Raw genomic sequence first — 12500 nt, 5'->3', positions numbered from 1 at the left:
TGTTTATTTGTTCAGGTTTATTTAGTGTCGTGTTTATGTAAAATTTATTTATTTTTATTTTTATTTTTACTGGTTCTTTCGATCGAATATTCATTTAGTTTAACTGATTTTTAATTAAATGTATGAGTTTTTGGTCTATATTTTTATGTATATATATATTGTTAAATAGCGGCAGATAATTATTATTTATCTAGTGTAGGTGGTTGTAATTCACGCTGTCACATTTTCAAAAATTTGTCTTCCAATTTGATAGATAATTGTTAATAGCATCTCTCTCTCTCTCTCTCTCTCTCTCTCTCTCTCTCTCTCTCTCTCTCTCTCTCTCTCTCTCTCTCTCTCAGGAATTACGTATTCAATTGTTTTGTTTCCTTCGTAACAATTTAGTTATGGATACAAAAATCGTGCTATTGATATGTCAAAATTATTTGCTATTTAATAATTATGAATTTTTCCTTTCAGGTAAGCGGCTCTACAAGAAGTAGTATGTTTTGATATAGGAACAAAGAGAGAGGTGCTTTCCCCTCGGAAAAGGTAAGTGAGAGAGAGAGAGAGAGAGAGAGAGAGAGAGAGAGAGAGAGAGAGAGAGAGAGAGAGAGAGAGAGAGAGAGAATTATTAATATAATAATTTTTTTACGTATGTATTTTTTGAAAATTGTAGATTATGGCTTTTGAATGTTTCATATTTTTTATATAATGTAAATTGAAAATAATTTTAATTATTATCAAGAGTTAGTCACCTTTTTCTGCCTTATATTTATTATTATTATTATTATTATTATTATTATTATTATTATTATTATTATTATTATTATTATTATTATTAATAATTTTGTTTATAGTTGTTTTGGGCAATATGCTGATTTCACTTTATAGCCCCAAAGGAATTATTAACAAAAAATCATGGGAACTTGAGTTAAGTATTCATGGAAATAGTCAGTATTTGTATTTATATTTATCGTAAATTTTTCCGTAACTTTTTGGAGGACTCTCTAAAACATATTTAGTTGGTACCTGTTGACGAGAATATGCAGCTGGTTCTGTTTTAGAACCAGGTAAACAAACCTGTTGATTTGAGATAAACAACGTCAAGAGCATCGAAAAAGGTAGGTAGGATTGTCTCCTGTCTGTAATTTTAGATTTTTTTATTTTGTAATTTTTTATTTTATGAAAGGTCATTGAACAAAACCGAACTAGAAAGCAACTTGAAAGCACATTTCAGCGTGTGCCATCTCCTCTTTGTTAAGTATCCGTGGATTCCATGGATACTTAATAATGAGGACTGTTAGTATAGAAGGAAAAGTATATTTTTCTTAGTTACTTTTAGATTGATTGGAACTGCAAAGTACAGTTTCACCAAATTTAATTATTCTGTGATATATAGAAAAAAAGAGATCGGACTTGAATTGTCCTTAGAATTAGATCTCATAGAGCTAAGATTTCAATCTTATTAATACTCGCAGATCTATAACCATATAGTAAGTTTTCTATCCTGGGGCGAGATCTGTGTTATGTGTTACAGAAAAATATAAAATCTCTAATATCAGATCTTTTGGAGGAAATTCATGAAGGTTTTCTTGGTTACTATTATTAATAGCTCACTATTGGTATATGCTGCTTTAACCTTTGGACATTACACCCTTGGGAGACAAATATCACGACAGTATTCACGCTCGCTATGCTGGTAGGTATAGATTAGCAAAGTAAAGTATGACTGAGCAGGGAATAGTTGACACAGGGACTACCATTTAGGGCATTAGCAACCTCATTTCGAAAGTAAACGCTTAAAATTGGCAGGGTAATACTTTCCGGGGCCAACCTCCTCTGAAGGGAAAAGGTGTATAAAATAAATAAATATAATATATATATATATATTTATATTTATTTATTTTATCCACCTTTGTTTATTTATTTATTTTGTTATTCATATATTCATATATATAATATTATATGTATAATTGAATATATATATATATATGTATATATATAATATATACATATATGTATATATTATATTCATATATATATATAAATAAATATATATATTTGAATATATATATTATATATATATATGCGTATTGAGAGAGAGAGAGAGAGAGAGAGAGAGAGAGAGAGATATGCTATGCAAACCATTTTGATGATGTGATCACTCATGACCAAAGCAATCGACTGCATGCATATTGTCCTGCAATTTTTTGTATACTGGTACTGTATTAAATTCGCCTCATTTTGCACCATTTAGGAGTACCAGTATGTCACCAAAGCAGTCAGTCAGTTTTTATATATTCTTTGGCGATCGAACTCTTCTTCCTAGCTTAAACCCATTTTTATATGGGGCCGCCATTGCGAATGAGTCGTCTCCATCGATTTCTGTCCTGTGCCTCGTTCTCATTTATACCTTTCAATTCCATATCTTCCCCTACACAATCACGCCATCTCTTTCTTGGTCTTCCCTTCTTCCTTCTACCCTGCACTTCCATTTCCATCGTATGTCTTCCAACATGACGTTCCTCCCTTCGTAACAGGTGTCCATACCATCGAAGCCTTCCTTCCTGTATTTTCTTCGATATTTTCAGCTACCTTTATCGATCCTCTTATATACTCATTTCTAATCCTATCTTCCCTTGTTACTCCCGACATCCATCTCAACATTCTCATTTCTGCTACATCCATCTTCTCCTCTGTTTTCCTCATACTTGCTGTTTCTGTTCCATATAACATTGCTGGTCTGACCACCATCCTATGGAACTTTCCTTTCAATTTCAGAGGGACCTTCTTGTCACAGAGGACCCCTGATGCAGACCTCCAGTTATTCCATCCTGCCTGAATTCGAACGCCTAGGGAATTTTATTTCGGACATTTCTTTATTATGAATGAATTTGAGCTTTCTCTTGCATCGCTTCAACACGCTTTTGAACCTGTTATTTGCTTATGTTCGTGCTTCTGTGGTGCTTCAAATAGGCTGACTTGCAAATGCTCGGTATGTTTACTTATGCTGCTCAAGTACAAATTCATATATGCATTTATACTGCTTGGCTACTTGAAGCGCGTACGGACTTTATTAACTTATGGTAATCAGTTATTGTTGCCGCCAATTTTATTGAAGTACTTAAAATATTTTGTATGTTTTTATGATATGTAATTAATGATGATTAACCCGAAATGTGAGAAAATACGGTAACTTTTGACTGGACTGTTATTATTATTATTATTATTATTATTATTATTATTATTATTATTATTAGCTCGAAATTTTTAATATGTGGGCTTGATATTATGATGCTGCTGCTTCCCATCCCCCAAGCTCGCTTGGAGAGAGAGAGAGAGAGAGAGAGAGAGAGAGAGAGAGAGAGAGAGAGAGAGAGAGAGAAAGTTTGGAGCCAGAAGGAGGTAGGAGTTTCATGTTAGTTAACCCATTGAGAGCGGGGTCCATTAACTCGAGATAACTCCGCGGGTATGGAATCCAAATTCTGCTCATACTAATATATTCATGGAATACAAGCTGTGTACCAAATGAAGTCTTGTTGAATTTCAGATTAGCCCTCCATCTCACCTCTCCCCCTGCCCCTCCCTCCTCCCCTCCTCCTCCTCCTCCTCCTCCTCTCCTCCTCCTCCTCCTCCTCCTCCTCCTCCTCCCCTCCTCCTCCTCCTCCTTTGTACTATTCTCCTTTATGAGCTCTCTCTCTCTCTCTGTTGCTAAAGTAGCAGCTTCGTTTGTTGTCGTTTGTTGGTGTGTTGTTTGTGTGTATTGTTCTTTTTTTTTCTGGTTATTTGAAGCGACGCTGATGATTCGCTGGTGAATTTGGGATCCGAAACTTGTTCGGCGTCATCTGGGTACGAATTTCTTTACAGTCAGATCTCCCAAAGCAGCTTAATGTTTGGCCAAAGTTGTTGTCCGTCCATTTGTACCTCACTCCGGTGAATTTTTAGGCCTCGATGTTGCTCACTTCAGCTGGCACCACCTCCGTAAGGTCTGTTGCAAATGTCAGTAGAAGTTGGCTCTTGCAACGAATGATTATTGTATTCATTACTGGATGGCTTAGCCAGACCACTGAGTCAACATTATTTATTCGCGTAGAGCTGGGTTTTGCGTATGGTATTAATTTTGTGAAGGGTTATTGTGGTGCTTAAGTGTCCATAAGGCTTCTAGAGACTCTAAAAGATTACTTTATAAAATGCGAAGATGACTTGCGAATGGAAATGGGATTTGCAGAAGGGAAAAAAATGATCTGTGGGAAGAATCTCGTAGTTAAAAATAAAAAAAAAAATTCTTACGACCTTGGAGGCAAAAGATGGCTTTGTAGAAAGGAATGTCACTGCGAGGGAAAGTATAAGGATGGAAAAGTAATTCTATTTCTATAAAACAGACACAACAATGTAAAGATTCCAGTTTCCTGCGAAATTTTGTCCGCTCGGAAAGGAAGTTACTCCGCAGGGAAACAAAGGCAAGTCTAGAGAGAGAAAGGACTTCTTTTTAAAGCGAAAGTGACTCAATGGAAAGAGAAATATCTGTGAGAGAAAAAAAAACATTTTCTTTCGTATAGGGAAAGAAAGTTTTTTTTTTTTTTCTTTTTTTTTTAAGGAAATAAACTCGAAAATAGAGTGATGATATTGGGAAATGCAGGGTGGTGATAGTATTGGGAAATGCCTGTCACCCTTGTAGCGAGTAGTATAGATTACGGAAAATTTTATTTATATCTTGCTGCTTTTGCCGTGAGATTCGAAATATGCCCTTATTTAAGTTTGGAGATCAAAACTATAGCATGAGTGATGGTGATCATTGCTTGAAATAGTTCAGAAGTCATTAGTCGTCACATAACGAAGGACGTTGTTAGTGAATTTTTTCAGTTTCTATGACTTCGACGCCACTGCCAGAACCATTATTGTTATTGTTACTGTCGTCAGTTGCAGTTCTTTGTCTGTCATATATATATATATATATATATATATATATATATATATATATATATATATATATATAATTCGAGCTACGAATGTCCTTTAATACCTAATTCGCCCTACCTCGGAATTAATATAGTTTTTTTTATATATGTAAACCGAAGGGGAATTTTTTCGTTGATAATAATTTCGTCCTCTCGTGGGTTCAAACCACCGCCCATCGGACAGAGAAGAAATTAGGACTTCATATATATATATATATTATATATATATATATATTATAAATAAATAAATATATATATAATATATATATATATATATATATATATACATATATACACATATATACACTGTATATATATTATATTATTTATTTTTTATATATTGATTTATTACTCGATTCTTTCCTTTTTCGTCATGCCTTTGCTCCAGAATAACAGAAACTTTCAGCCGACAACTCTGATGAATTTTCAGGCAAAAAATACGTATAATATAAGTGGAACAGGACTGTTAATTTGAATGTGAGACTGAGCAAATTAAAGTTTAATCTTTCTCTTAAGCAAAAGGTATTTTTCCTTTTCCATGTTCGGGGAAAATTAAAATTTCTTTAGCTGATTGAAATAAATTGCTCTACCTTTCATTCTTTCTGGTTGCAACGAAAATGACGTCAAGGTTTAATAACTTTTATTATGTGCCGTCAGTGCACCTACTGTAGGCATTACTTACGGTTCGTTGCAGCGTGCAAAGGCCTCTAGCCGTAACTTCATTTGTTCCTTTTAGCGTACCTCCTTTCATATTCTCTTTCTTCCATCTTATTTCCACCCTCTCCTGACAGTTGATTCATAGTGCAACTGCGGTGTGTGTGTGTGTTTTTTTTTCCCTATCAGTTTACGTTTCAGCGCTGAATGACCTCATAGGTCCCAACGCTTGGTCTTTGGCCTAAATTCTATATTTGATTGAAATCATTATCCAGATTAAAATATTTCTTAACGATGTATTACTTTTTAGGGAGAAAAAATGGAGATTTTATTTTGATCTTCCTGTTTTCTGTAAGAATTTTTTTCGCTGATTTACATTTTTTCTCCTTTTTCCTGTTTGTGTGACGTGAAACAATTAGTACCTCTGAGACTTTAGGTAGAAATGGCACATAGCTGGAATAACTAGAATTCCAGCCTGGACTCGTAGTAACTGGAATAACTAGAATTTCAGTCTGGAATCGTAGTGACTGGAATAACTAGAATTCCAGCCTGGAATTGGAGTAATTGGAATTACTAGAATTCCAACCTGGACTCGTAGTAACTGGAATTACTAGAATTCCAGCCTGGAATGGTAGTAACTGAAATTAGTAGAATTCCAACCAGGACTCGTAGTAACTCGAATAACTAGAATATCAGTCTGGAATTGTAGTGACTGGAATAACCAGAATTCCAACCTGTAATCGTACTAGAATTGCAACCTGGACTCGTAGGAACTGGAATAACTAGAATTCCAGCCTGGAATTGGAGTAATTGGAATAACTAGAATTCCAGCCTGGAATCGTAGTAGTGAGGCTTCTTAGGGGCTTTTGTAAGTTCCCATTCCGGCTCTCCTCTCCAGTAACCTTAGCCCTAATTGGAAATAAATTAACCGTCTGTCGGGTCAGGTTCTGAACTTGGTCTTTTTCTTTCTTTTTTCTATTTGTATTACTCTCGTTTGGCTTCCTTCTCTGTCTGTGTACTGATTGTGCTCATTGCCGGTTAGTTTCTTGCGAGTTCTGGTTCGGTTGGGTTGCGTTTCGTAATCAGAATAGTTTTTCTTTTATTATTTTTTTGCTTTTATTCTGTTGCTTAGATGTACAACTATGTATATAGATTATGCTTTAATTACTCATTATAATGTAATATACGCACACTAATAATATATTATATATATATATATATATATATATATATATATATATATGTGTGTGTGTGTGTGTGCGTTGTGTGTGTGTACAACGCTTGCAAGTACGTTTCAGCATCAATGCATATGCATGCACAGAACTATTTTATATTTTACCCACGCACGAGGAGACACGACGTACAAAAAATTTCGTCTCCACTTTTCCTCTAACATTCCATAACCATATTTTCCCTTTGCATCTTCCATTATTGCTGCTTCTTATTCACCTCCTCCTCCTCCTTCTCCTCCTCCTCGTCTTCCTTTAGTGAGGGCCTCCTTAACCTCTAGCATCCAATTTAGGTAATGCTGCGAGGTGGACTATCGATACTTGTCCGTTAGTAGTAGTAGAAGTGTTGTGTGGTGGGGGATGGCCCCCTCCTCACTCCCTCCCTCCCCACTCCCCTACCTCCACCCATCCGCCACCTCGCTTCCACTTAGCTTAATACTCGGGGTTAGTTATTGGAGATCTTACTTCTTTGTTGTTGTTGTGGATGCTGTTATGATGCATCTGCCTCAAAGCGTCTTATTCAGATCACCGGAAGTGTTTGGCTTCGTCTCAATGGTGTCTGTTTATAGTCGGTGGTGTTGCCATTTTGATTTTTGATGCGTTTATTTCCATGTGCCTTTGTAATATTGAATATTGGGAAATTAGGTTGTTTTTGCTCATATACTTGAAATCGATATACCATTCGCTCTGCTTTTATTATTACTAAATTACTTTTTTATTCCCCTCTTAATATCTCGATTTACTGTGTAACCTACTTCTTTTTCCCATCCCATGATATTATCTCGATTGACTGTTTTACTTTTTTGGAGCCTGTTAACCTAATTAGTGAATTATGCGGTCTGGTATACAGGGAAATTAGTGAGCCATTGTCCAATTAGAGAAGAGAAAGGGGCTATCAGCCTTCCAAAATATCATCTACGAAGTGGAAGGGTAACACCTTCTTGAATGGAATGGGCAATATATATATATATATATATATATATATATATATATATATATATATATATATATATATATATATAGAAGTATAAAGAATGTATGCATTTTATATATATGCTAGTACAGAGATCACCCTAAGCATTGACAAACTAGTTCCTGCTTAGCTCTGTAATACATTAAAGGAAATTCCAACATGGTAAGATCAGAAACAGGAGTGATATAATTAGTTCTAGGTGTACTGGACTGGAGGATAATGGTCAAAGAGGCAGGACTTTGAAATATAACCAAGTCCTCACAATAATGATCAGTTTAGTTGCTTATGAAAAAAGTTCTTTATCTTATTCGGTAAAATATTCAGAGAGAGAGAGAGAGAGAGAGAGAGAGAGAGAGAGAGAGAGAGAGAGAGAGAGAGAGAGAGAGAGATGCAGGAGCTGTTTGTATAATTGTTTAATAGGACACATTTTGATGAATGTTTTAAATTCAAGACATGAATTGTGTAGTGTGTAGAGAAGGTAGATTTGTTTTGTAAGGGCTTAGACTTTTGTATATTTTATTCAGAAGTGAATTTTTTATGAGGAAAAATAAAGCATAACATCTTATGTTTACCTCATCTTAAGAAGTAATGTGGTTATTTATCACCCGTAATAGTTTGTGTCCGTCATGCCACAAAAAAAAAAAAATAAATAAATAAAAATCATGAAAAATGTAAGGCAACGGGAGCGATGACTTTATGTTGTGATGGACCTGGATCCGAATCTGGATTCTGCAAGAAGTTATATTTATTCTTATTTTTTATTGATGTAATGACTTATTTCTCGATACATGCATTGTTGTTGTTGGGGTGTGGTTTGTTTAGTGCCGTCAAAACATATTCTGTGCAGTGTAGGCATTACTGAAGGTTCTTTGCAGTGTTCCTTCGGCCCCTAGCTGCAACTACTTTCATTCCTTGTATTGTACCTCCGTTCATATTCTCTTTCTTCCATCTTACTGTCCACCCTCTCCTAACAGTTTCATAGTGCAACTTCGAGGTTTTCCACCTTTGACACTTTCAAACCTTATACTGTCAATTTCCGTTTCAGCGTTGAATGGCCTTAGTTACCCCAGTGTTTAGTATAGTGCCAAAAATCTATGTAAATCAAATCAAATCTCGATTGATGGATTTATTTATTTATTTATTTATTTTATTTTTAGAGTTGACTTGAATATGCCCTCTTGCATTGGCTTCAAGGCATCGTAACTTTGCTTGAACCTCCTCAGAGTTGCTCAAATTTCGGCGCGTTCGTGCGCGCGCTAATGAAAAGAAATCTACACAGAGACGACGGTAGACTGATCAAGCTGACAGACAAATTGTCCGTCGCACGATTAATTAGGTGAATCGAGGACGTCTGTTAAACTTGAGTAATCAGCTCTGACCGAGAATAAGGAGACCGGGTGGGGAGGTAGGGGGTCGGGAGCGAAGGGGGCGGTTTTGGTTTTGGAGGAAGGGCAAGAGGAGGCTGGTGGGGAATTAAGGGCGAATTGAGAGAGAGAGAGCAGAGATTGAGAAGACGCACATAATGGACTTCCAGATAAAGGTGACCTTTAAGAGAGAGAGAGAGAGAGAGAGAGAGAGAGAGAGAGAGAAGAGAGGATTGTTGAGTGGAGGCCTCAAAATGGCCTTCCGATTGACTATCATATGAAGATGGAATATATATATATATATATATATATATATATATATATATATATATATATATATATATATATATATATACACCATATGTATAAGGCAGAAAAGAGTGGAGAGTGAGAGTACTTATGTACACTAGAAAAGATCTAAAAGTCTGCATTTCAAACTTGTTATGTGAAGGGGTTTCGACCTATAGCTTACGAAAGAGAGAGAGAGAGAGAGAGAGAGAGAGAGTGAGTCGAGAGGCTCAGTGAGACTTTCGAAATACTAGTTCAAGGGTTCTCCTTATTTCTCAACGCCGTCTGTTCGCCTTTCTTCTTTTCGTCTTCTAAGTCTTTCCTGGTTTTATGCATACACCCTTTTTTTTTCATCCATGTATTGGTAAACGTTACACATTTTTCATAGTTTTCATTTAGAAACTACACAGCACGTCGAAGGCGATCCTCAATTTTTCCATATTTTGTCATTGTATTCTCCACTCTCTCTCTCTCTCTCTCTCGTCCAATTTAAAGATATTTTTATCTGTTTTATTTATTTTTTGTTTATATGTTGCACAATTTTTCATGATAGTTTACGCTTGTGTCTTTCCCTCGTAGCCATGTGAAATCTTGAGGAAACCCTACTCGTCTGGTGTAGTGACAGTTGGTTATAATGAGGCTCAAAGCAATTAAGAGTTAGTGTGAAAAAGTTCATTTTAATTGTACCTGCTTGAATTTCGCGTGTACGGGTACGATACCTGTAAACCGTTCTGGATTAAAATGTTGTGGCTGAATATTAAAAGAAATGTATTTGAAGATATTGCATAATTTTTCTGTTCACTATAACCTTTGATAAGCTTTTTTCTCAAACTGCTGTTTCGTAATTCTTTCATTTTTCTATGTAGTTTTGTGGCCAGTTTTAGTCGCGGATTATTCGGATGGGGTCATTGGTCCTCCATGAAACATTTTTTTTTATTATTATTATTAAATTGGGTACCGTAATGTTAGAGAATTTCCCTGCAATTAAGTACATTGGCCATTCGTTTTAAAGGATATTTGTTTCTGCAACTATTTTCGAAGAATAACCGGTCATGTTTCCAGAAGGCTTTGTCACCTAACTTCCTCATGATTATATTTGAAGTCGAGCTCAGCGCGTTCCATTATGATAAACTGACGTTCACACAAGTGTTAGCCTTTGCTCTGGTATTTTGAAAGTAAAGTCACCAGGTTAAATGACCATGATATTGAATGTAGTACGATCGAAAAGAGCCGTTTCCATTGGTCTTCATGTTATTGCTATTGTGTATGACATTGCTCCCTCCTATTGTAAAGCGTCACAGGTCTTTCTTTTCAACTTTTCATCTTTAGAATAACATTGAGCAGTGTGTAATCTCAACGATACTTAAATATTTACTTATTTTAATTCCTTTCTAATCTAGATTCATTCATACTTATTCTCTTTTATTTTTTTACACTTTAAAAGATTATTCTCTTTTATTTTTTTTACACTTTAAAAGATTTAGCATTTGAATTTGCCATCAACGTTGAAAAAGATTTATATTGAGGAAGCTTTTAAATCCTATTTTTGCCTTTATGATGGGATACTATACGTGAGTGACTGTACAACCCCGTAACTCGTCTCGTGATGAAAATAGGCAGTTCTGAGGACGGAGAAAGAGAGTGTAAGAGTATTATATGGTTTCTTTTATAGTCTCTTTGGATGACTCTGCACTTACTAAATATTTTCTTCTGTTCACTTTGTGTGAGTTTCCAGATTTATGCCAGAGCCCTTTATAACGCCGAGTGTGCGTAAGAGGCTTTCAAAGGGATTATTTTTATTATTTTTAGTTTTTTATTTTATTTATTAATTTTTTGTGGAGCTTTGCCTGCCGAGTCTTAGAGCAAGTATAAAGTCTTGTAGTTTTATAGGATTTGTGTAGGTTTCCTGACAATAGTGCAGACTTAGGAATTCGACTTTTTCTGTATATTGGGTGAGAAATATAGTAATGGCTAAGCCGATTCATATTTTAAATAACTTGAGGTGAGAGATAAGAAATGTTTATGAAACGCATAGAAAGAAGCTTGGTTGATTTATGTCCGATGTGCGATTTTACAGTATTTTGGGGTGTGGCCTTTTGAGTGTCACAAATCGTATAGTTGATGGCCTTAAAGTTTTGTAGGAGTTCTGAGAAGTTTTTCATTGATTGCAGAATCGTTTTTAAAAGTCCAGAAAAGGCCATTTTTAAGTTGAATTTTATTATTTATTATTATTATTATTATTATTATTATTATTATTATTAATTTGGACATGTGGATTAATATGTTTTAATATAATATATATATACATATATATATATATATATATATATATATATATATATATATACTATATATACATACATACATACATACATACATGTAGCTCCTATGAATTTTTATTATGACGCTATGGAACAATAATAAGTAAGCCGATTCATATATTGAATATTAACGTTAGGTGAGGGATAGGACATGTGTATGATTTATTTACTATTTTAACGTAGGTTTCCCCCCGACCATCCTTTGGAATTACTGTCAACGTTGCCATGACAAGCTTCCCCACCGGACGGCAGAGCACCGTCTAAAATAAGTTCCCGTTTGTCCGTCTTTTTATGATAACTCAGTCGGTATGACGGAGAGGCAATCGGACGCTGCTATTTTTGGCGCTAACCCAGCGGCGATGAGCCATTACAATACCCATTTGGCACGAGTAATTAAATGGATAGCTGTTAAATCCGGATCATTAACTCTCTGGAGGCCCGTACGAATGGGGCATTATCATTTGTTGACAGAATGTATTACCAGTTTTACGCCGGCGGTTTCAAACGTTTCAATCCGGACCTGTGTTTGTAATGGGCGGGTCATATTTCTCTTTCGCTCAGCCCCTGCTGCCTGCCCACCTGCCCTTTGATTTCGGGGCGCCGCTGGGATCGAGAGGAGAGGTTTTCGTCGGCCATGAAATAGAAGGATGCGTTTTTAATGATAAATTGAATGCTTTGGAGTACGATGGTGGGCGTTTCGCTTTTTTGGTTTTTTCTGCATTTTATGAGGG

General features: G+C 35.5%; 1 protein-coding gene across 6 annotated transcripts in view; it reads left to right on the top strand.

Annotated features, from left to right (window-relative positions):
* The window catches only part of LOC135201440 (inositol polyphosphate-4-phosphatase type I A-like), a 408228-nt gene that overhangs the window by 69302 nt on the left and 326426 nt on the right, over positions 1-12500 (top strand). Inside the window, exon 2 of one of the 6 annotated variants that reach the window (XM_064230380.1) lies at positions 460-531. The exons of the other annotated variants lie outside the window; for them this stretch is intronic. The gene's annotated coding sequence lies outside the window, so the exon portion shown is untranslated. The remainder of the gene's footprint in view (positions 1-459; positions 532-12500) is intronic. 6 annotated transcript variants of the gene reach the window in all.

This window comes from Macrobrachium nipponense, chromosome 28, assembly GCF_015104395.2.
Source record: "Macrobrachium nipponense isolate FS-2020 chromosome 28, ASM1510439v2, whole genome shotgun sequence".
Classification (NCBI taxonomy): domain Eukaryota; kingdom Metazoa; phylum Arthropoda; class Malacostraca; order Decapoda; family Palaemonidae; genus Macrobrachium; species Macrobrachium nipponense.
Note: the sequence above shows the minus strand (reverse complement) of the source record. Positions and strands in the feature narration are given on the sequence as shown.